The following is a 21,534-nucleotide window of genomic DNA, read 5'->3' on the forward strand; positions in this document are numbered from 1 at the left end:
CATCGCCAAAAATTGTATTAAGTGTAAATTGTATTCCATTTTTAGGGCGAGATGAATCATTTAAGTTTCTGTAAACAAAACAAATAGCCCACTTATATCAAAACGTTCCAAGTACGTTTAACCTCAAAAATGTCAAATTTTACGATAATGCTGTCAGTGTGTAAATATAACCATAGCGACAGGCGGTAGGCGAACACTTATTTACGTGTATTTCTTATGGGAAGCCCAAAATCCGCGACGGAATACCGTGACGGCTAGCGGCGTGTCGCTAAATTAAAACTTATTCTAACTCCTTGGCGAAAACTGGTATAGTGTTGCCATCGCTTATCAATTTTTTTAACTCACCACTAGGAATTGCTGTTGCCTGGACACGTGTAGATTATTTTTTCTTGAAATAACTAAACAAATAACAAGCCATTGTATGTTTTTATTCAACTTCATTGTTTAATATTGTCAAAGCATGCTGTATTGACAACAAAAACGCTAGGAAACGTGAAAAAGAGAATTATTCGCCGTCAAGCTTATTGTATTTGCCGTTGCGGCAAAAATGTTTCGCCTACCGCCTATCGCTATGGTTATATTTAGACACTCAATTGGCAGATTACAATATTAGGGTTGCCCAATACCAATATATAAAAGGCAATCCTCAAAAATTTAATTTCAAATAATATTTACCACGTTTGAAATACATTTTAGTTTTTGTCATGTACACACAAAATTTTTTTTTCTGATTCAATCACGAAATTAATTGATCCAATTAATTTTTTAATTGAAACGTCTTCAATCACAGAAACGATAGTATCAATTAAAAAATTAATTGATACTATTAATTTTTGTGATTGATTTTTGTTTCAACTAAAAAATTTGTTGAATCAATTAAGTTATTAATTGAATTATTAATTGAATATTAATTGAATATTTTTTAAAACTCAATTAAATTTTTAATTGGAAAAATGTTCGTGAAATTTTTTTCTGTGTATCCAATATATAGCTCCTACATTCATTACATCAGCTATAGAAAAAAAAAAAACAAAACTAAAATATACGAAAATATTTTGTGATACTAATTTATATTTTCTTTTGTTTTTTTTCAGATTATCTACAAATTATTTCTTATAAACGTAATTTTATTTATTGAAATGGAAACATTTATTAAATTTTGGATCATACCATGATGTAAGTAAAACTAATTGCTTATTTAAAAGTTTTTTTTTTAATCTTATATTGTCATCAAAAATATCCGAAACTTAATAAATCTAATACATCTTTTGTAAAGTAAACGAATTTTCGACCAATCGACTTTTAATCAAAAAAGTCTAAGTCGTCTTTTGGCAATCTTCCAATTCGACTAATCGACTTACGATATTTTTGAAAACCGACTCAGTTGACTTTGGTGTTGACCAAAAATGCCTAATTAACTTTTAGGTTAGGTTAGGTTAGGTGGCAGCCCGATATATCAGGCTCACTTAGACTATTCAGCTCAATAATATTTCAACCGTCGAACGGAACGGACGTGTTTTTTTAATAGCGGATAAAATCATCGTAATAAGTACCTACTACGAATTTCAAGTGTGGTGGGATATTAGGCCACCATGCAGAGAAATTCAAAGACATCCACTGGGTTGCTAACTTCAGGGCCCAGTGGACGGGTATCGACTGGAGTTATAAATTTGGGCAATGACCAAGAGCTAGGCCCAATTAGTCGACCTGTAGACGGGTCGACAGGTGGCGACAATTTGACAAGTCGGACCTTTTCCAAGGTAACGGCATCAAAAGGAGGTAATCCCTCACGAAAGAGATTCAAAGAACGCAGAAATGCTTTGTTTATCCTAAAGAAATTAGGATCAGTCGACCCAAGCACGTTGTCGGCTAAACAAAGCGATTCCTTAAAATGGGCTCAAGGAATTCTTGAGGCTGGAAAAAGGGAACGATCACCGGATGAGCTGCCATCCTCCAAAAGGGATCAACGATCGTTTGCCTCAGTTGCTAAAGACAGCCTTGTGATGGCTATCATAAATAAAGGAGCATTGGACGGTATGGTTCCAAAGCAAAAATGGGGGGAAATTGAGAATGCTTTGTCTGGCGTCTACTCACAGGTGCTGGAAAAGTTTCCCGGCCCAGATCCTCGACACCAAGAGGCTGGTTGGTATCAAGGACGATTTAAGCTAGTCGCATTTGAGGACCAGAGGTCTATAGAATGTTTTAAAGCTGCTCTGATACTAATTGGTGAAGTTTGGGAAGGAGCTGCTCTAGAGTTAGTTGAGAAGAAAGACATACCGACTAGACCAAGAGCACATGCGTGGATACCTGCAAACCCTCCTGACCCTGAATCTATTTTAAATAGACTCCTGCTACGACCGAACACCAAAAAGTTTTTCAGCGGTGGATTATCCCACCTCAGTAATGTTGGTGACATTTCTGAGGGTTTCAAAGCTTCTCTAAGTGGTTTCACTGGAATGTGAATCGCCGTTCGGACTCGGCTATAAAAAGGGGGTCCCTTGTCATTGAGCTTAACATGGAATCGGGCAGCACTCAGTGATAAGAGAGAAGTTCACCACTGTGGTATCACAATGGACTGAATAGTCTAAGTGAGCCTGATACATCGGGCTGCCACATAACCTAACCTAACCTAATGTAGAACGTCGCTCAGACTCGGCTATACGAAGGAGGTCCCTTGACATTGAGCTAAACATAGAATCGGTCAGCACTCAGTGATAAAAAAGAAGTTAACAACTGTGCTATCACAATTGACTGAATAGTCTAAGTGAGCCAAAAATATCTAGGGAAAATTTTGGATTACATTTTCAAGTGAAATACTTTCCTCAGGAACGAAATTTTAGACAAACGAAATTATAAATTATTTTTTTAAAAAGCAAATAATCCCAACTTTATGATAAGTGTTGCAACGATTTTACGAGGTTTTGGTTACAAAAATACACCTACAGATTTCATTCGATTTGGTACATAGTGTTAATATATGGTCTCTAACAACCATACAAAAATTGTTCCACATCGGTCCATAATTATATATAGCCCCCATATAAACCGATCCCCAGATTTGGCTTGCGGAGCCTCAAAGAGAAGTATATTTCATCCGATCTGGCTGAAATTTGATACATTGTGTAAGTATATGGTCTCTGACAAACATGCGAAAAATGGTCCATATGGCCCATAATTATATATAGCCCCCATATAAACCGATCCCCAAATTTGGTTTGCGGATCCTCTAAGAGAAGCAAATTTAATCCGATCCGGCTGAAATTTGGTACATGGTATAAGTATATGATCTTCAACAACTAAGCAAAAATTGGTCCACATCGGTCCATAATTATATATAGCCCCCATCAAAACCGAACCCCAGAGTTGAACTCCGAGGCCTCTTGGAAGACCAAAATTCATCCGATCCGGTTGTAATATATAAATATGGGTCCATAATTATATATAGCCCCCATACAAACCGTTCCCCAGTTTTGAGCACCGGAGCCTCTTGGAGGAGCAAAATTCATCAGATCCGGTTGAAATTTGGAACGTGGTGTTAGTATATGGCCGCTAACCATGCCATGCCAAAATTGGTCCATATCGGTCTACAGTTATATATAGCCGATTCCCAATCACACAAAAATTGGTCCATATTTGTTCATAATCATGGTTGCCACTCGAGCCAAAAATAATCTACCAAAATTTTATTTTTATAAAAAACTTTGTCTAAATTTTATTTCTGTAGAAATTTTGTCAACATTTTATTTCTATATAGAAAATTTTGTCTAAATTTTACTTCTGAAGAAAATTTTGTAAAAATTTTATTTCTGTAGAAAATTGTGTCAAAATTTTATTTCTCTTGAAAACCTTGTCTAAATTTTAATTCTATAGAAAATTTTGTCTAAATTTTATTTCTATAGAAAATTTTGTCAAAATTTTATTTATGTAGAAAATTTTGTCAAAATTTTATTTATGTAGAAAATTCAAATTTTTTTTTTCAAATTTTATTTTTATAGAAAATTTTTTCAAATTTTATTTCTATAGAAAATTTTGTCAAACTGAATTATATACGTACTTAATCGGCCTTTTTTAATATATACCCCGTATCGACTAAGTTACAGTTGAGAAACGGTGTTAAGAAATTTTAAGATACCTGGCCATCGGTAAGTGTTACCGCAACCCAAGTAATTCGATTGTGGATGACAGTCTGTAGTAGAATTTTCTATGCAATCCCTGGTGGAGGGTACATAACATTCGGCCTGGCAGAACTTATGGCCGTATATACTGGTTATATTTGATCTTAACCTTTAAAAGCGCATTATATCTTTTAAGATAAATTTCGTACATCTTAAAATTTTTACCGACTTCTATTAAATCGAGTTTGTTATATTTAGTACGTCATAGCATTACTTCGAAAATTATGCTTTACCGGAAAATTTGTTGTACACAGTCTTAATTGAGATTTAAAAAATTGAAGTTTTAAAAAATATTTAGTTAAAAATTCAATAGATTCAACAATTTTTTTAATTGAAAAAATCAACCACAATAATAAATAGCATCAATTAATTTATTAATTGGATCAATTAATTTTTTAATTGGATCAATTAATTTTTTAATTGGATCAATTCATTAAAAATTAAAAAAACACATAAAACGTTTTTTTTTGAAAAAAATGTAGTATATAGATATTCTTTGTTTACGTTTTTTTTATATTACATATTTTTTCGGAGGAATTAGTAATCTTGTACCTTTAAGGGCTAAAGAAACTGACATTTTACAATATAAATATTCTACTCATCGCCTACAGGCTTTTAGTGAGGCAGTCGGCAACAATTAACAACAATTATTCGAATTTTATTAATTTTCTTTTTTTATACCCTCCATCATAGGATTGGGGTATATTAACTCTGCCATTCCGTTTGTAACACATCGAAATATTGCTCTAAGACCCCATAAAGTATATATATTCTGGGTCGTGGTGAAATTCTGAGTCGATCTAAGCATGTCCGTCCGTCTGTTGAAATCACGCTAACTTCCGAACGAAACAAGCTATCGACTTGAAACTTGGCACAAGTAGTTGTTATCGATGTAGGTCGGATGGTATTGAAAATGGGCCATATCGGTCCACTTTTACGTATAGCCCCCATATAAAGGGACCCTCAGATTTGGCTTGTGGAGCCTCTAACAGAAGCATATTTCATCCGATCCGGCTGAAATTTGGTATATGGTGTTGGTATATGGTCTCTAACAACCATGCAAAAATCGGTCCACATCGGTCCATAATTATATATAGCCCCCATATAAACCGATCCCCAAATTTGGCTTGCGGAGCCTAAAAGAGAAGCAAATTTCATCCGATCCGGCTGAAATTTGGTACATGGTGTTGGTATATGGTCTCTAACGACCATGCAAAAATTGGTCCACATCGGTCCATAATTACATATAGCCCCCATATAAACCGATCCCCAGATTTGGCTTGCGGAGCCTAAGAGAGAAGCAAATTTCATCCGATCCGGCTGAAATTTGGTACATGGTGTTGGTATATGGTCTCTTACAACCATGCAAAAATTGGTCCACATCGGTCCATAATTATATATAGACCCCATATAAACCGATCTCCAGATTTGGTTTGCGAAGCCTCAAAGAGGAGAAAATTGCATCCGATCCGGCTGAAATTTGGTACATGGTGTTGGTATATGGTCTCTAACAATCACGCAAAAATTGGTCCACATCGGTCCATAATTATATATAGCCCCCATATAAACCGATCCCCAGATTTGGCTTGCGGAGCCTCAAAGAGAAGCAAATTTCATCCGATCCGACTGAAATTTGGTACATGATGTTGGTATATTGTCTCTAAGAACCATGCAAAAATTGGTCCACATCGGTTCATAATTATATATAGCCCCCATATAAACCAATCCCCAGATTTGGCTTGCGAAGTCTCCAAGAGAAGCAAATTTCATCCAATCCGGTTGTAATTTGGAACATGGTGTTAGTATATGATCTTTAACAACCGTGCCAGAATTGGTTCATATCGGTCCATAATTATATATAGCCCCCATATAAAACATTCTCCAGATTTGACCTCCGGAGCCTCTTGGAGGAGCAAAATTCATCCGATCCGGTTCAAATTAGGCATGGTCGCTAACAACCATACCAAAATTGGTCCAATCACACAAAAATTGGTCCATATCGGTTCATCATCATGGTTGCCACTAGAGCCAGAAATAATCTACCAAAATTTTATTTCTATAGAAAATTTTGTCAAAATTTTATTTCTATAGAAAATTTTGTCAAAATTTTATTTCTAGAGAAAATTTTGTTAAAATTTTATTCTCTTCATAATAAAATTTTCATCATTGTAAACATTTTATTTCTATAAAAAATTTTGTCAAATTTTATTTCTATAGAAAATTTTGTTCAAATTTTATTCGGTTCATAATCATGGTTGCCACTCGAGCCGAAATTAATCTACCAAGATTTTATTTCTATAGATAATTTTGTCAAAAGTTTATTTCTATAGAAAATTTTGCCAAAATTTTTATTTCTATAGAAAATTTTATTTCTATAGAAAATTTTGTTAAAATTTTATTTCTGTAGAAAATTTTGTCAAAATTTTATGTCTACTTTGTCAAACTGAATTATATACGTATTGGATCGATCTTTTTTGATTTAATATATACCACGTATGGACTTACATACAATTTAGAAGATGGTGTTAGGAGGTTTTAAGATACCTTGCCATCGGCAAGCGTTACCGCAACTTAAGTAATTCGATTGTGGATGGCAGTGTTTAGATGAAGTTTCTACGCAATCCATGATGGAGGGTACATAAGCTTCGGCCTGGCCGAACTTACGGCCGTATATACTTGTTTTTTTTTTTTTGGCGTGGGAAAAAGGGATTTTTTTAAAATCCCTTTCAAAAATCCATCTGTAGTACATATTCGAAAGTTGACATTTCCAAATTTTTAAATAGAAAATAATCTATTTAAAAATTCCTAATTTTAAAATATTCAAAAATCGACATTTTGAAAGTGTTTAAAAGTCCACATTTTGAATCTGATTACAATCCCTAAAAGAGGTGCGTTGATTTTTGTCAATATAAAAAACTAAGAGCTAGAATTAAAAACTATCAAAAGTTCAGAATAGCAAAATTCCTTAAACAATTAAATAATTTATTATATCAATAAAAAACCTACTAAAAAATTTTCCAGTTTTCTTATTACAACACCACATTATAAATATATTTTCTCTTTTTATTACAAAAAAAAAGAACTTTTAAATGTTGCCATCAAATAAGTGTATATTTATATTTGCTTTCGCTTTAACCAATTTAATACCAACTTTTTTTCTTAATAATCTTAAGTCTCAGTAAAGGAGACACTTCACCGTTGGTGTTATCCTGTCACAGCGTGTGGTTTTGTTTTTCGTTTTGAAGTATTTCGTTTTTCATTTTCGCACATATCAAGTTTTCAGTGGATAAGTCTTAGGTTTCATACCCATACCCAAATACCACAACCATCGCAATGAATATATAAACAAAAAGTTTGGGTCTTAAATCTTTTGTTTCATTTCACACCAAAATGCAAATCCATGGTGTTCTTGGTGTGCTGTTGCATTGCATTATGTTAAAACTTTGTTTCTCTCTTACCTGATTTAATCAGGTAAATAACTAAATCTCATATGACTGCAACAAACTTGTAGAGCTTTGGCATAGAAAAAAAAAACGAAAACACAGAAAAATTAAAATCAAATCATGATAAACAATTCAACCACTAAGCATGATATATGTACCCTATGAGATTGATGTTTATTGCAAATACCATTGAATTATGAATTATTGTTAAGGTTACAAATCAAGCTGCATATATGATTTATTTATGCCAATCTAACAACAGCGGTAATCTCCAACCCAAAAAATATAAAAAATAGAAAATCTGAATGTTAAACAAAAAAAAAAAAGTGGTACAAAACAGTAGTTAGTAAACCCACACACTCGGGCTCTCCTTCTACACTAACAGTGCAGTCGTTCAAAATGAAAGATAATAAAACTCTTGAGGAAAGACAAGCACCACTCAACCAAATGCCAAATGAGGAGGGCGAACAGAAACAAAAAAATACAAATCTTTCAAGTAAATCGAAAGTGTTTTATTACCGGGTAAACTTGTTTATAATCATTATGATGTGGCGCTATTGTTTTCATCAGCTACCCACAATCTGAATTCTCTTGTAGTTTACTTCCCTTTAAAGATTTACTTGGGTTCTTTAGTAAGAATACCCTAGTTCTTCATTTTTATTTTTATTATTTTTGTTTTAGAAATCATGTTAGTTTCAAATAAAAAGCCCGTCATATAAACGCCCACTTAAATAATTTTGCAATTAGCTAACGCCAGATGACGCCAGAGTATTCTTTGAGCTAAAACCAAAGAAACTGTAAAAGAATGGCAAATCTTACATATACGAAGTTACGTTATAGAGCCTCGAAATGAAAATTGCAAACGGGCGCTAAATGAAATTGACACTTCATTTTTAACAAAGCGGTAACCGCCATTGCTACCACCACCATAGTCGTTACAACTTACCAATCAAATATTCCTATTACTTTGTTCATTGGTGCAGGCAAAGACAAATAGAGTTTGTGGCAAGGCCTTTAGACACTACGAGTCTGTTACTTCCAGTTTTCCTACCCTCAAAAACAATTTATGAGCACTCACATTGGATCTCACGATTTTGTCCTTGTCCTTAAAATACGAAAACGTTTTAATAACAACCGCCATAGAATGGTAATGGGGTTATAATATGTTTGTCATACCGTTTGTAACACGTAGAAATATCGATTTCCGACTATATCTATCTATCTATATATACAGTATCGGCCACAACCTAAGCACCCCCTCCGTAAATTTTTTTAAAATCATAATTATTTTAAGAAAATTCAGTTTTTAAGCATTTTTTTGATTTGTGTTACTTATATAGGTCTTTGTTAATAAAAAAAAAACACCAACATAAGTAATTCAAAATATAATAGAAACAAGTATATACGGCCGTAAGTTCGGCCAGGCCGAAGCTTATGTACCCTCCACCAAGGATTGCGTAGAAACTTCTACTGAAGACTGTCATCCACAATCGAATTACTTGGGTTGCGGTAACACTTGCCGATGGCAAGGTATCTTAAAACTTCCTAACACCGTCTTCTAAATTACAAGGTAGTCCATACGTAGTATATATTAAACTAAAAAAGGCCGATTAAATACGTATATAATTAAGTTTACAGTTTCTATAGAAATAAAATTTTGACAAAATAAAATTTTGACTACATTTTCTATAGAAGGAAAATTTGGAAAAAAATTTATATAGAAATAAAATTTAGAAAAAATTGTCTATAGAAATAAAATTTTGGCAAAATTTTCTATAGAAATAAAATGTTGACAAAATTTTCTAAAATTTTTACAAAATTTTCTATAGAAATAAAATTTTGACAAAATTTTCTATAGAAATAAAATTTTGACAATGTTTTCCATAAAAATAAAATGTTGGTAGATTATTTTTGGCTCGAGTGGCAACCATGAATATGGACCAATTTTTGTGTGATTGGGGATCGGCTATATATAACTATAGACCGATATGGACCAATTTTGGCATGGATATTAGCGGCCTTATACTAACACCACGTTGCAAATTTCAACCGGATCGGATGAATTTTGCTCGATTTATATGGGGGCTATATATAATTATAGACCGATATGAACCAATTTTTGCATGGTCATTAGAGAATTATAGACCGATATGAGAATTTTTGCATGGTCAACACCATGTACCAAATTTCAACAATGTCGGACGTATTTTGCTCCTCTAAGAGGCTCCGGAGGTCAAATCTGGGGTTCGGCTTATATGGGGGCTATATATAATTATAGACCGATATGGACCAATTTTTGCATGGTCATTAGAGAACATATACCAACACCATGTACCAAATTTCAGCCGGATCGGATGAAATTTTCGTTTCTTAGAGGCTCCGCAAGCCAAATCGGGGGATCGGTTTATATGGGGGCTATATATAATTATGGACCGATGTGGACCAATTTTTGCATGGTTGTTAGAGACCATATACTAACCCCATGTACCAAATTTCAGCCGGATCGGATGAAATTTGGTTCTCTTAGAGGCTCCGCAAGCCAAATCGGGGGATCGGTTTATATGGGGGCTATATGTAATTTTGGACTGATATGGACCAATTTTTGCATGGTTGTTAGAGACCATATACTAACACTATGTACCAAATTTCAGCCGGATCGGATGAAATTTGCTTCCCTTAGAGCGATCGCAAGCCAAATTTGGGGGTCCGTTTATATGGGGCTATACGTAAAAGTGGATCGATATGGCCCATTTACAATACCGTCCGACCTACATCAATAACAACTACTTGTGCCAAGTTTCAAGTCGATAGCTTGTTTCGTTCGGAAGTTAGCGTGATTTCAACAGACGGACGGACGGACGGACGGACATGCTCAGGTCGACTCAGAATTTCACCACGACCCAGAATATTATATACTTTATGGGATCTTAGAGCAATATTTCGATGTGTTACAAACGGAATGACAAAGTTAATTTACCCCCATCCTATGGTGGAGGGTATAAAAAGGTAAATTTCAAAAAACATTTTAAGTCGCAAATACAAGCGGACTAAACTAAAGCACTCCCTAATAGTGAGTTTGATTTTTTTTTATACCCTCCATATAGCCCCCATATAAAGGGACCCTCAGATTTGGCTTGTGGAGCCTCTAACAGAAGCATATTTCATCCGATCCGGCTGAAATTTGGTATATGGTGTTGGTATATGGTCTCTAACAACCATGCAAAAATCGGTCCACATCGGTCCATAATTATATATAGCCCCCATATAAACCGATCCCCAGATTTGGCTTGCGGAGCCTAAAAGAGAAGCAAATTTCATCCGATCCGGCTGAAATTTGGTACATGGTGTTGGTATATGGTCTCTTACAACCATGCAAAAAATGGTCCACATCGGTCCATAATTATATATAGACCCCATATAAACCGATCTCCAGATTTGGTTTGCGAAGCCTCAAAGAGGAGAAAATTTCATCCGATCCGGCTGAAATTTGGTACATGGTGTTGGTATATGGTCTCTAACAATCACGCAAAAATTGGTCTACATCGGTTCATAATTATATATAGCCCCCATATAAACCAATCCCCAGATTTGGCTTGCGAAGTCTCAAAGAGAAGCAAATTTCATCCAATCCGGTTGTAATTTGGAACATGGTGTTAGTATATGATCTTTAACAACCGTGCCAGAATTGGTTCATATCGGTCCATAATTATATATAGCCCCCATATAAAACATTCTCCAGATTTGACCTCCGGAGCCTCTTGGAGGAGCAAAATTCATCCGATCCGGTTCAAATTAGGCATGGTCGCTAACAACCATACCAAAATTGGTCCAATCACACAAAAATTGGTCTATATCGGTTCATAATCATGGTTGTCACTAGAGCCAGAAATAATCTACCAAAATTTTATTTCTATATTTTGTCAAAATTTTATTTCTAGAGAAAATTTTCATCATTGTCAACATTTTATTTCTATAAAAAATTTTGTCAAATTTTATTTCTATAGAAAATTTTGTCAAAAGTTTATTTCTATAGAAAATTTTGCCAAAATTTTTATTTCTATAGAAAATTTTATTTCTATAGAAAATTTTGTTAAAATTTTATTTCTGTAGAAAATTTTGTCAACATTTTATGTCTACTTTGTCAAACTGAATTATATACGTATTGGATCGATCTTTTTTGATTTAATACATACCACGTATGGACTTACATACAATTTAGAAGATGGTGTTAGGAGGTTTTAAAATACCTTGCCATCGGCAAGCGTTACCGCAACTTCAGTAATTCGATTGTGGATGGCAGTGTTTAGATGAAGTTTCTACGCAATCCATGATGGAGGGTACATAAGCTTCGGCCTGGCCGAACTTACGGCCGTATATACTTGTTTGAAAATTGGACCAAAGTTGACCAATTTGCTTGAAATTTTCATTGAAGGTTGGGGTTGGCATCTAGACAAAGATCCACTACTTTATATTTCGATATTTGGTGGCGGAGGGGGACCTCCCCTTTGTTCGACTTTTTTTAAAGTACAGTGAAAAAACTAAAAATATCTGAGATTTACAGAGAACATGCGGTGAGCTTATGGAATTAATATGGGGTACCTGACGATTTCATATGTGGCCGGGGAGGGGGACCTCCCCCTTGCCCTACTTTTTGAAACTTGGAACAAAATTATGCGATTTGCTTGAAATTTTCATTGAATGTTGGGGTTGGCATCTAGACAAAAATCCGCTACATTAGTTTTCGGGGAACCACCCCTTTTCCCGACTTTTTTTTAAGTACAGTAAAAACAAAACTAAACTCCACCGACTGAAATTTTACGGAAAAAATGGGTGAGGTTATGAAATTTATATCAGGTTCCTGATTTTTTAATAAAAATTAAAGGGCATAGGGAGACAACCGCTTCTCTTAAGTACATACAGAGAAACAATTAAACTTTACCGAGTTACTTGAAATTTACAGAGGACTGGGGAAAGGTTACGATATTAATAGTTGATACCTGATTTTGTGATATTTGTACGGAAGAGAGGCCGGCCCTTTAGGCTTATAATTTGCTTGACATTTTCTGGGACGTTTACAAAAGATACGCTACATCACTGTTCGATATTTGGTCGGGGGGAGGTCCTCCTCTAAAACTGCAAAACAAAAGTTCTTAAGTCTTCTTGAAATTTACAAAGGCTATGATCGAAGGTTACGAACGAAGAGGCAACCTTCCTTGCCCCACACTTGAAGGAAAGTTTCAAGAATGTTCAGGGAAGGTTAGGGGTGCTATTCACTACGGTGTTTGTCGATATTGTATCGGGGAAAGTGACGTCCCTTTAAAACAATAGAGCAAAATTTAAACATCTCCGATCTACTTGAAATTTACAGGGAACGTGGGATTTTTAAATTAGTAAATGATTTTTCGATATCTGGTTGAGGAAGGGGAAAATTGAAATAAACTTTGTCGATGTACTTCGATAGAATTTATAGGGACCATTGAGTAGTTGTGAAATTAATATAGGGTACGTGATAGTCCGATATCAGGTCGGAGTGGAGCGAAGGTGGTTTCCCTTTTGTCCGTTTTTTTCTTAAATTGAAAGTAGAGGGTTGTCCGTAAATGGGAACTCGGTACATAATTTTATGATTTTTGCACAGGCTTCTGCCAGACTTCTTTTTAGTAAAGAATTTAAATTTACATGAAATTGGCAGCCAACGTAGAGGGTGCATAATTTTCCGGTATATGGCCGGGAAAGGGATGTTCTCCATGTCCAACATTTTAACAAATGTTAATGCGGTAAATTTTTTTTGCTACTTTTGCTTTTTCCGATTTTTTGAATGGGAAACAGTAATTCGTTGTATGTTATTATTATAGTGCTTAATTTTTAGATATGTTGAAGAGAAGGATACCTTTCCTTGACAAACCACACTTACAATTCACAAGAAATATAGGAGATTGTCCAACTACTTGAATAACTACAGAACATTATTTAAACAAGTAAGGAAAGTCTAAAGTCGGGCGGTGCCGACTATATTATACCCTGCACCACTTTGTAGATCTAAATTTTCGAGACCATATCACATCCGTCAAATGTGTGGGGGGCTATATATAAAGGTTTGTCCCAAATACATACATTTAAATATCACTCGATCTGGAAGAATTTGATAGACTTAAACAAAATCTATAGACTCAAAATTTAAGTCGGCTAATGCACTAGGGTGGAACACAATGTTAGTAAAAAATATGGGAAACGTTTAAATCTGAAGCAATTTTAAGGAATCTTCGAAAAAGTTTATTTATGATTTATCGCTCGATATATGTGTATTAGAAGTTTAGGAAAATTAGAGTCATTTTTACAACTTTTCGACTAAGCAGTGGCGATTTTACAAGGCAAATGTTGGTATTTTGACCATTTTCGTCGAAATCAGAAAAACATATATATGGGAGCTATATCTAAATCTGAACCGATTTCAACCAAATTTTGCACGCATAGCTACAATGCTAATTCTAATCTAAAAATTTCAACTAAATCGGAGTTAAAAATTAGCCTCTGTGGTCATATGAGTGTAAATCGGGCGAAAGCTATATATGGGAGCTATATCTAAATCTGAACCGATTTCAACCAAATTTGGCACGCATAGCAACAATGCTTATTCTACTCCCTGTGCAAAATTTCAACTAAATCGGAGTTAAAAATTGGCCTCGGTGGCCATATGAGTGTAAATCGGGCGAAAGCTATTTATGGGAGATATATCCAAATCTGAACCGATTTCAACCAAATTTGGAACGCATAATTACAATGCTAATTCTACTCCCTGTGCAAAATTTCAAATAAATCGGAGCAAAAAATTGGCCTCTGTGGTCATATGAGTGTAAATCGGGCGAAAGCTATATATGGAAGATATATCCAAATCTGAACCGATTTCAACCAAATTTGGCACGCATAGTTACAATGCTAATTCTACTCCCTATGCAAAATTTCAACTAAATCGGAGCAAAAGATTGGCCTCTGTGGGCAAATGAGTGTAAATCGGGCGAAAGCTATATATGGGAGCTATATCTAAATCTGAACCGATTTGGCTGATATTTTGCAAGTTTTTCGAGACCCATAAAATATTCGGATTTACGGAATTTGAGGAAGATCGGTTGATATACACGCCAATTATGACCAGATCGGTGAAAAATATATATGGCAGCTATATCTAAATCTGAACCGAATTTTTCCAAAATCAATAGGGATCGTCTTTGAGCCGAAACAGGACCCAATACCAAATTTTAGGACAATCGGACTAAAACTGCGAACTGTACTTTGCACACAAAAATACATCAACAGACAGACAGACGGACAGACAGACAGACAGACGGACATCGCTAAATCGACTCAGAATTTAATTCTAAGCCGATCCGTATACTAAAAGGTTGGTCTATGATTACTCCTTCTTGGCGTTACATACAAATGCACAAACTTATTATACCCTGTACCACAGTAGTGGTGAAGGGTATAAAAATTTGGAGGAACATTTTTTAAGACGAACCGTTTTACATATGCATGTCCGCCGTATTTGTACCTATAAACGAAAAAGCAAGTAGTCCGATTTGTTTGAAAGAATTCAAATATTTTCGAATTTGTTTTCAGCACGAAGGATATGGTTGACTAAGTTAACGCAAAATGTTCCTACAAATACGCTTCGGAAGGCGCTAGTAAAGTATATATATTCTTGATCTGGGAGGAAATTTTAAGACAATATAACCCTGTCCGTCGGTCAATCTGTTGTAATCAAGCTAACGCTTTCAATATTGGCGCTATGGTCCAGCAATTTGGCACAGATTCGTTTTTTGTTTGCAGGTAGGTCAAGTTCGAAGATGGGCTATATCGGTCCATGTTTGGTATAGCCCCCATATCAACCGACCCACCGATTTGGGGTCTTGGGCTTCTCGACACCATATTTTCTATTCAATTTGTGTGAAATTGGAAATCGAAAGGTATTTTAGGACTACAAATAGCTGTGCTGAAAATTGTGTTTATCGCTCCTTGTTTTGGTATAGCCCCGATATAGACCCATTTCCCGATTTTACTTCTTGGGCGTCTAGAAACTGTATTTTCTATCCGATTTGCCTTTAAATTGGAAATCTAGTGGTGTTTTAGGACCAAAAATAGGTGTGCATAATATGGTGTGTATCGGTCTATGGTTTGTTATAGCCCCCATATAAGCCGATCTCACGATTTTAGCTCTTGAGTTTCTAGAAACCGTAGTTTTTATCCAATTTATCTGAAATTTTAAATCTACACATTTTTTAGGACTATAACCAGGTTTTCAGAAAATGGTGTGCATCGGTCCATGTTTTGGTATAGCCTTCTAGACTCTAAAAAAAAGGTTCAGGTCTTTTGAATGTATTCCTTATATCGTGCCAGAGTAAACTTAAAGCTTGGAAGCGCCTTCTCTTCGATATGGCCTTCCACTTCACAACCACTGCATATTTTCCCAACTGGGATAGTTTAGAAAAATTGAATTTAAAACAACTACTGCCTTGATTTGTTGCTTGCAGTTGTTGTCTCTTTTAGAGGTTGCCTTGGCTGATATTATGGTACCCCGGAACCCCCATATGTATGAGATTGTCGTATATGTTTTTTTTTATATTTCGAGCCATTATGCCATTCTTATGGGTTAGACATGCAAACAATATTGGTAGTTTCTTGCCTTTTTCTTGACGGGTTCTTGTTGTTTTTATTTTTTATTTTTATTTTTTTTTTTTTTGCACAAATATGCAGACAACCGTCACCAACAACAACCCACATATGTCAGGTTAAGAGTTGAAATCAAGTAAATACAGCTCAAGTTGATATTGTTGCACTTTTGTTTTTGTATTCTTTTGTTGTTGTGTTCAGTGTTTTGTTGTTTCCCAAACGGTAGCTGTTCTCAAATGTTTCTTTATTTTGCATATAGATACATAGCAATATCTGGATGCCATAATAAGCCAAATTTGAAAAAAGCATAGTAGAGCTAATTTAAGGTGACTACCTTATTTTAGCACTGTGTGGAATTCATTCATGTAAAGCGATTTCTAAAGGTTGAAAAGATTACGTGTTCTAAGGTTTAATACAGATATAAAAGATATCTAAAACCCAAAAATATTTAAATTTTATTTAATTTACTTTATGGTGAATATTTGTCTCATTTCTAGTTTAAATTTCTGTTTACATACTATTTATTTTCCAATATATAGTGGCTATAGTCTTCCCCATGCGAATCCTATAGACAGTTGCCACTCGTGCCAAAAATAATCTACCAAATTTAAAAAAAAAAAAAATAAATTAATAAAAATCTACCAAATTAACAACACAAATTATGTTGAAGTTTGTGAACATTTTATTTCAATAGAAAATTATTTCAAATTTTTTTTTGCTATAGAAAATTTTGTCAACATTTTTTTCTATACAAAATTTTGTCAATTTTTTTTTTTTTATAGAAAATTTTGTGAAAAATGTTTTTTGTGCATTTTTTTTATAGAAAATTTTGAAAAAAAATTTTTATATAGAAAAATTTTGTGAAAATTTTAGTTCTATAGAAAATTGTATATCTATATTTCTATATAGAAATAGAATTTTTTTTCAAAGTGTTATATCTATAGAAAATTTTGTCAAAATTTTATTTCTATAGAAAAATTTGTCAAAATTTTATATCTATAGAAAATTTTGTCAAAATGTTATTCCTATAGAAAATGTTATCAACATTTTTTTATATACAAAAATTTTGTAAAATTTTTTTATATAGAAAAATTTTGCCAAAATTGTATTTCTAGAGAAAATTTTGTGAAAATTTTATTTCTATAGAAAATGTTGTCAAAATTTTATTTCTATAGAAAATTTTGTCAAAATGTTATTTCTAAAGAAAATTTTGTCATAATTTTATTTCTATAAAAAATTTTGTCAAAACATTATTTCTATAGAAAATTTTGTCAAAATTTTATTTCTATAGAAAATTTTATTTCTATAGAAAATTTGTCTAGATTTTATTTCTATAGAAAATTTTGTCAAAATTTTATTTTTTATAAAAAAATTGTCCAAATTTTATTTTTTATAAAAAAAATTGTCAAAATTTTATTTCTATCGAAACTTTTTTCAAAATTTTATTTCTATAGAAAATTTTGGAAAAATTTTATTTCTATAGAAAATTTTGGAAAAATTTTATTTTTTTAGAAAATTTTGTTAAAATTTTATTTCTATAGAAAAATTTTTCAAATTTTTTTATATAGAAAAATTTTGTCAAAATTTTATTTCTATGGAAAATTTTGTAAACATTTTATTTCTATAGAAAGTTTTGTCAAAATTTTATTTCTAAAGAAAATTTTGTCAAAATTTTATTTCTACAGAAAATTTTGCCAACATTTTATTTCTATAGAAACTTTGTCAAAATTTTATTTCTATAGAAACTTTGTCAAAATTTTATTTCTATAGAAAATTGTGTCAAAATTTTTGTATATAGAAAAATGTTGTCGACATGTTACTTCTATAGAAAATTTTGTGAAAATTAATTGCCATAGAAAATGTTGTCAAAATTTTATTTCTATAGAAAATTTTGTCATAATTTTATTTCTATAGAAAATTTTGTCAAAATTTTATTTCTATAGAAAATTTTTTCAAAATTTTATTTCTATAGAAAATTTTGTAAAATTTTTTTAAATAAAAGAATTTTCTCAAAATTTTATTTCTATAGAAAATTTTGTCAAAATTTAATTTCTATAGAAAATTTTGTCATAATTTTATTTCTATTGAAAATTGTGTCATAATTTTATTTCTATTGAAAATTTTGTCAAAATTTTATTTCAATAGAAAATGTTGTCAACATTTTTTTATATACAAACATTTTGTAAATTTTTTTTATATAGAACAATTTTGTCAAAATTTTATTTCTATAGGAAATTTTGTCAAAATTTTTGTATATAGAAAAATATTGTCGAAATGTTACTTCTATAGAAAATTTTGTGAAAATGTATTGTTATAGAAAATTTTGTCAAAATTTTATTTCTATAGAAAATGTTGTCAAAATTTTATTTCTACAGAAAATTTTGTCAAAATTTTATTTCTATAGAAAATTTCGTCAGAACTTTATTTCTATTAAAATTTTTGTTAAAATTATATTTTTATAGAAAACTAGCGTAACCCGGCCCGCTTCGCTGCGCCTTCCGAAGCATATTTGGAGGAATATTTTGCGTTAACTTAGTCAACTATATCCTTCGTGCTGAAAACAAATTCGAAAAGATTTGAATTCTTTTAAACAAATCGGACTACTTGATTTTACCTTTATAGGTACCAATACGGCGGGAGAGGGTGTACCTTCTTCTATATTTCTTGTGAATTTTAAGTGTGGTTTGTCAAGGAAAGATATCCTTCTCCTCAACATATCTGAAAATTAAGCACTATATTATAATAATATACAAAGAATTACTGTTTCCCATCCAATAAATCGGAAAAAGCAAAATAGTAAAAAATTTTACCACATTAACATTTGCTAAAATGTTGGAAAATGATGCACCCTCTACGTTGGCTGCCAATTTCATGTAAATTTAAGTTCTTTACTAAAAAGAAGTCTGGCAGAAGCCTGTGCAAAAATCATAAAATTATGTACCGAGTTCCCATTTACGGACAACCCTCTACTTTCAATTTACAAAAAAAAAACGGACAAAAGGGAACCCTCCCCCACCTTCGCTCCACTCCGACCTGATATCGGACTATCACGTACCCTATATTAATTTCGCAACTACTCAATGGTCCCTATAAATTCTATCGAAGTAAATCGACAAAGTTTATTTCAATTTTCCCCTTCCCCAACCAGATATCGAAAAATCATATACTAATTTAAAAATCATGTATAAATTTAATCACCTCCTCCCACGTTCCCTGTAAATTTCAAGTAGATCGGAGATGTTTAAATTTTGCTCTATTGTTTTAAAGGGACGTCACTTTCCCCGATACAATATCGACAAACACCGTGGTGAATAGCACCCCTAACCTTCCCTGAAAAATTCTTGAAACTTTCCTTCAAGGGTGGGGCAAGGAATGTTGCCTCTTCGTTTATAACTATCCCCCACTTCCTTTGTACATTTCAAGAAAACTTAAGAAATTTTTTTGCAGTTTTAGAGGAGGACCTCCTCCCCGACCAAATATCGAAAAGTGATGTAGCTTATCTTTTGTAAACATCCCAGAAAATGTCAAGCAAATTATAAGCCTAAAGGGGCGGCCTCTCTTCCGTCCAAATATCACAAAATCAGGTATCAACTATTAATATCGTAACCTCTCCCCAGTCCTCTGTAAATTTCAAGTAACTCGGTAAAAGTTTAATTGTTTCTCTGTATGTACTTAAGAGAAGCGGATGTCTCCCTATGCCCTTTTATTTTTATTAAAAAATGGAGAACCTGATATAAATTTCATAACCCATTTTTTCCGTAAAATTTCAGTCGGGGGAGTTTAGTTTTGTTTGTACTTTCAAACAAAAAAATTCGGGCAAAGGGGTGGTCCCCCTCCTCGACCAAATATCGAAAAATAATGTAGCGGATTTTTGTCTAGATGCCAACCCCAACATTCAATGAAAATTTCAAGAAAATCGCATAATTTTGTTCCAAGTTTCAAAAAGTAGGGCACGGGGGAGGTCCCCCTCCCCATCCACATATGAAATCATCGGGTACCCCATATTAATTCCATAACCTCACCACATGTTCTCTGTAAATCTCAGATAATTTAGAGAATTTTAGTTTTTTCACTGTACTTAAAAAAAAGTCGAACAAAGGGGAGGGCCCTTCCGCCTCCAAATATCGAAATAAAAAGTAGCGCATCTTTGTCTAGATGCCACCCCCAATCTTCAATGAAAATTTCAAGCAAATCGGTCAACTTTGGTCCAATTTTCAAAAAGTTCGACGAAGGGGAGGTCCCCCTTCGCGACCAGGTGTCAAAAAATGAGGTACCCTATTTTAACCACATGAACTCCCCCTACGATCTCTGAAAGTTTCAAGTAAATCGGTTCAGCCGTTTCGGAGCCAACTCGGAACATACAAACAAACAATTTTATATATATATAGATTTTATTTCTGTAGAAAATGTTGTTAAAATTTTATTTCTATAGAAAATTTTGTCAAAATTTTATATCTATAGAAAATTTTGTCAAATAAAATTTAAGTACATTTTAGTTGAAGACGAATAATTTTCAAAGTCTACCAAAACATCAAGGATCCACCATTTTTGGTATTCTAGAAATTCTATCTACTGTGTCAACCGTGATCCTATATCCAAATCCTTAAATTTTATTAATCACTGTAAAACGTATTTTTTCTGACAATTGCTTTGTTTCTTAGTACAACCTTTTCATATTTACTTAATTATTAGACTCTGCTTAATATGAAAAGTACACATAAGCAATAAACTAAGAGTTAACTTTGTTTAACACTTCGTTCTGGTCTTACTTAATATAGTAATAAGGTGGTTATTGGGCGGGTACTTGGATGTTTGAAAATCTTAAAACAAAAATGTCCATTTATACTATCGAGTATGTGGCGCCAAGATGTAAATAATGTTAAAAATAAATAATATAATTAGAAACTTTAAACATTAAAGCGGCAGTTTACATTACATTCTATACTGCGACACCATGTCGTTGCAGTTAAGTTAATTGGCCATTTCGATGTAGTCGGAGAGTTGCCGGTCGCCACCACTACCACGACGACAAGACCTTGGAAATATTGTTTTGCACAAAATTTAGATTTATGGATTTCTTATCCACAATCTCATGTAATTACAAAAGGTCATAAATAGTTGAGTACTATTAAATAGAGTGGATATGCTAATGGAAATAAATCAAAGTGATTTCATAATGCAACGTATATATTAAAATATTTATTTAAATGATTAAATGTTTTTTCCTATATCAAACAGATTGTGTTTCTCTA

The 21,534-nt window shown here is 33.1% G+C and overlaps 1 protein-coding gene across 1 annotated transcript in view; it reads left to right on the forward strand.

Annotated features, from left to right (window-relative positions):
- Positions 1–21,534, forward strand: part of Fbxl7 (F-box and leucine-rich repeat protein 7) — a 213,706-nt gene that overhangs the window by 57,220 nt on the left and 134,952 nt on the right. Inside the window, exon 2 of the mRNA XM_075290550.1 lies at positions 1,095–1,176. The gene's annotated coding sequence lies outside the window, so the exon portion shown is untranslated. The remainder of the gene's footprint in view (positions 1–1,094; positions 1,177–21,534) is intronic.

This window comes from Haematobia irritans, chromosome 1, assembly GCF_050003625.1.
Source record: "Haematobia irritans isolate KBUSLIRL chromosome 1, ASM5000362v1, whole genome shotgun sequence".
Taxonomy (NCBI): Eukaryota; Metazoa; Arthropoda; class Insecta; order Diptera; family Muscidae; genus Haematobia; species Haematobia irritans.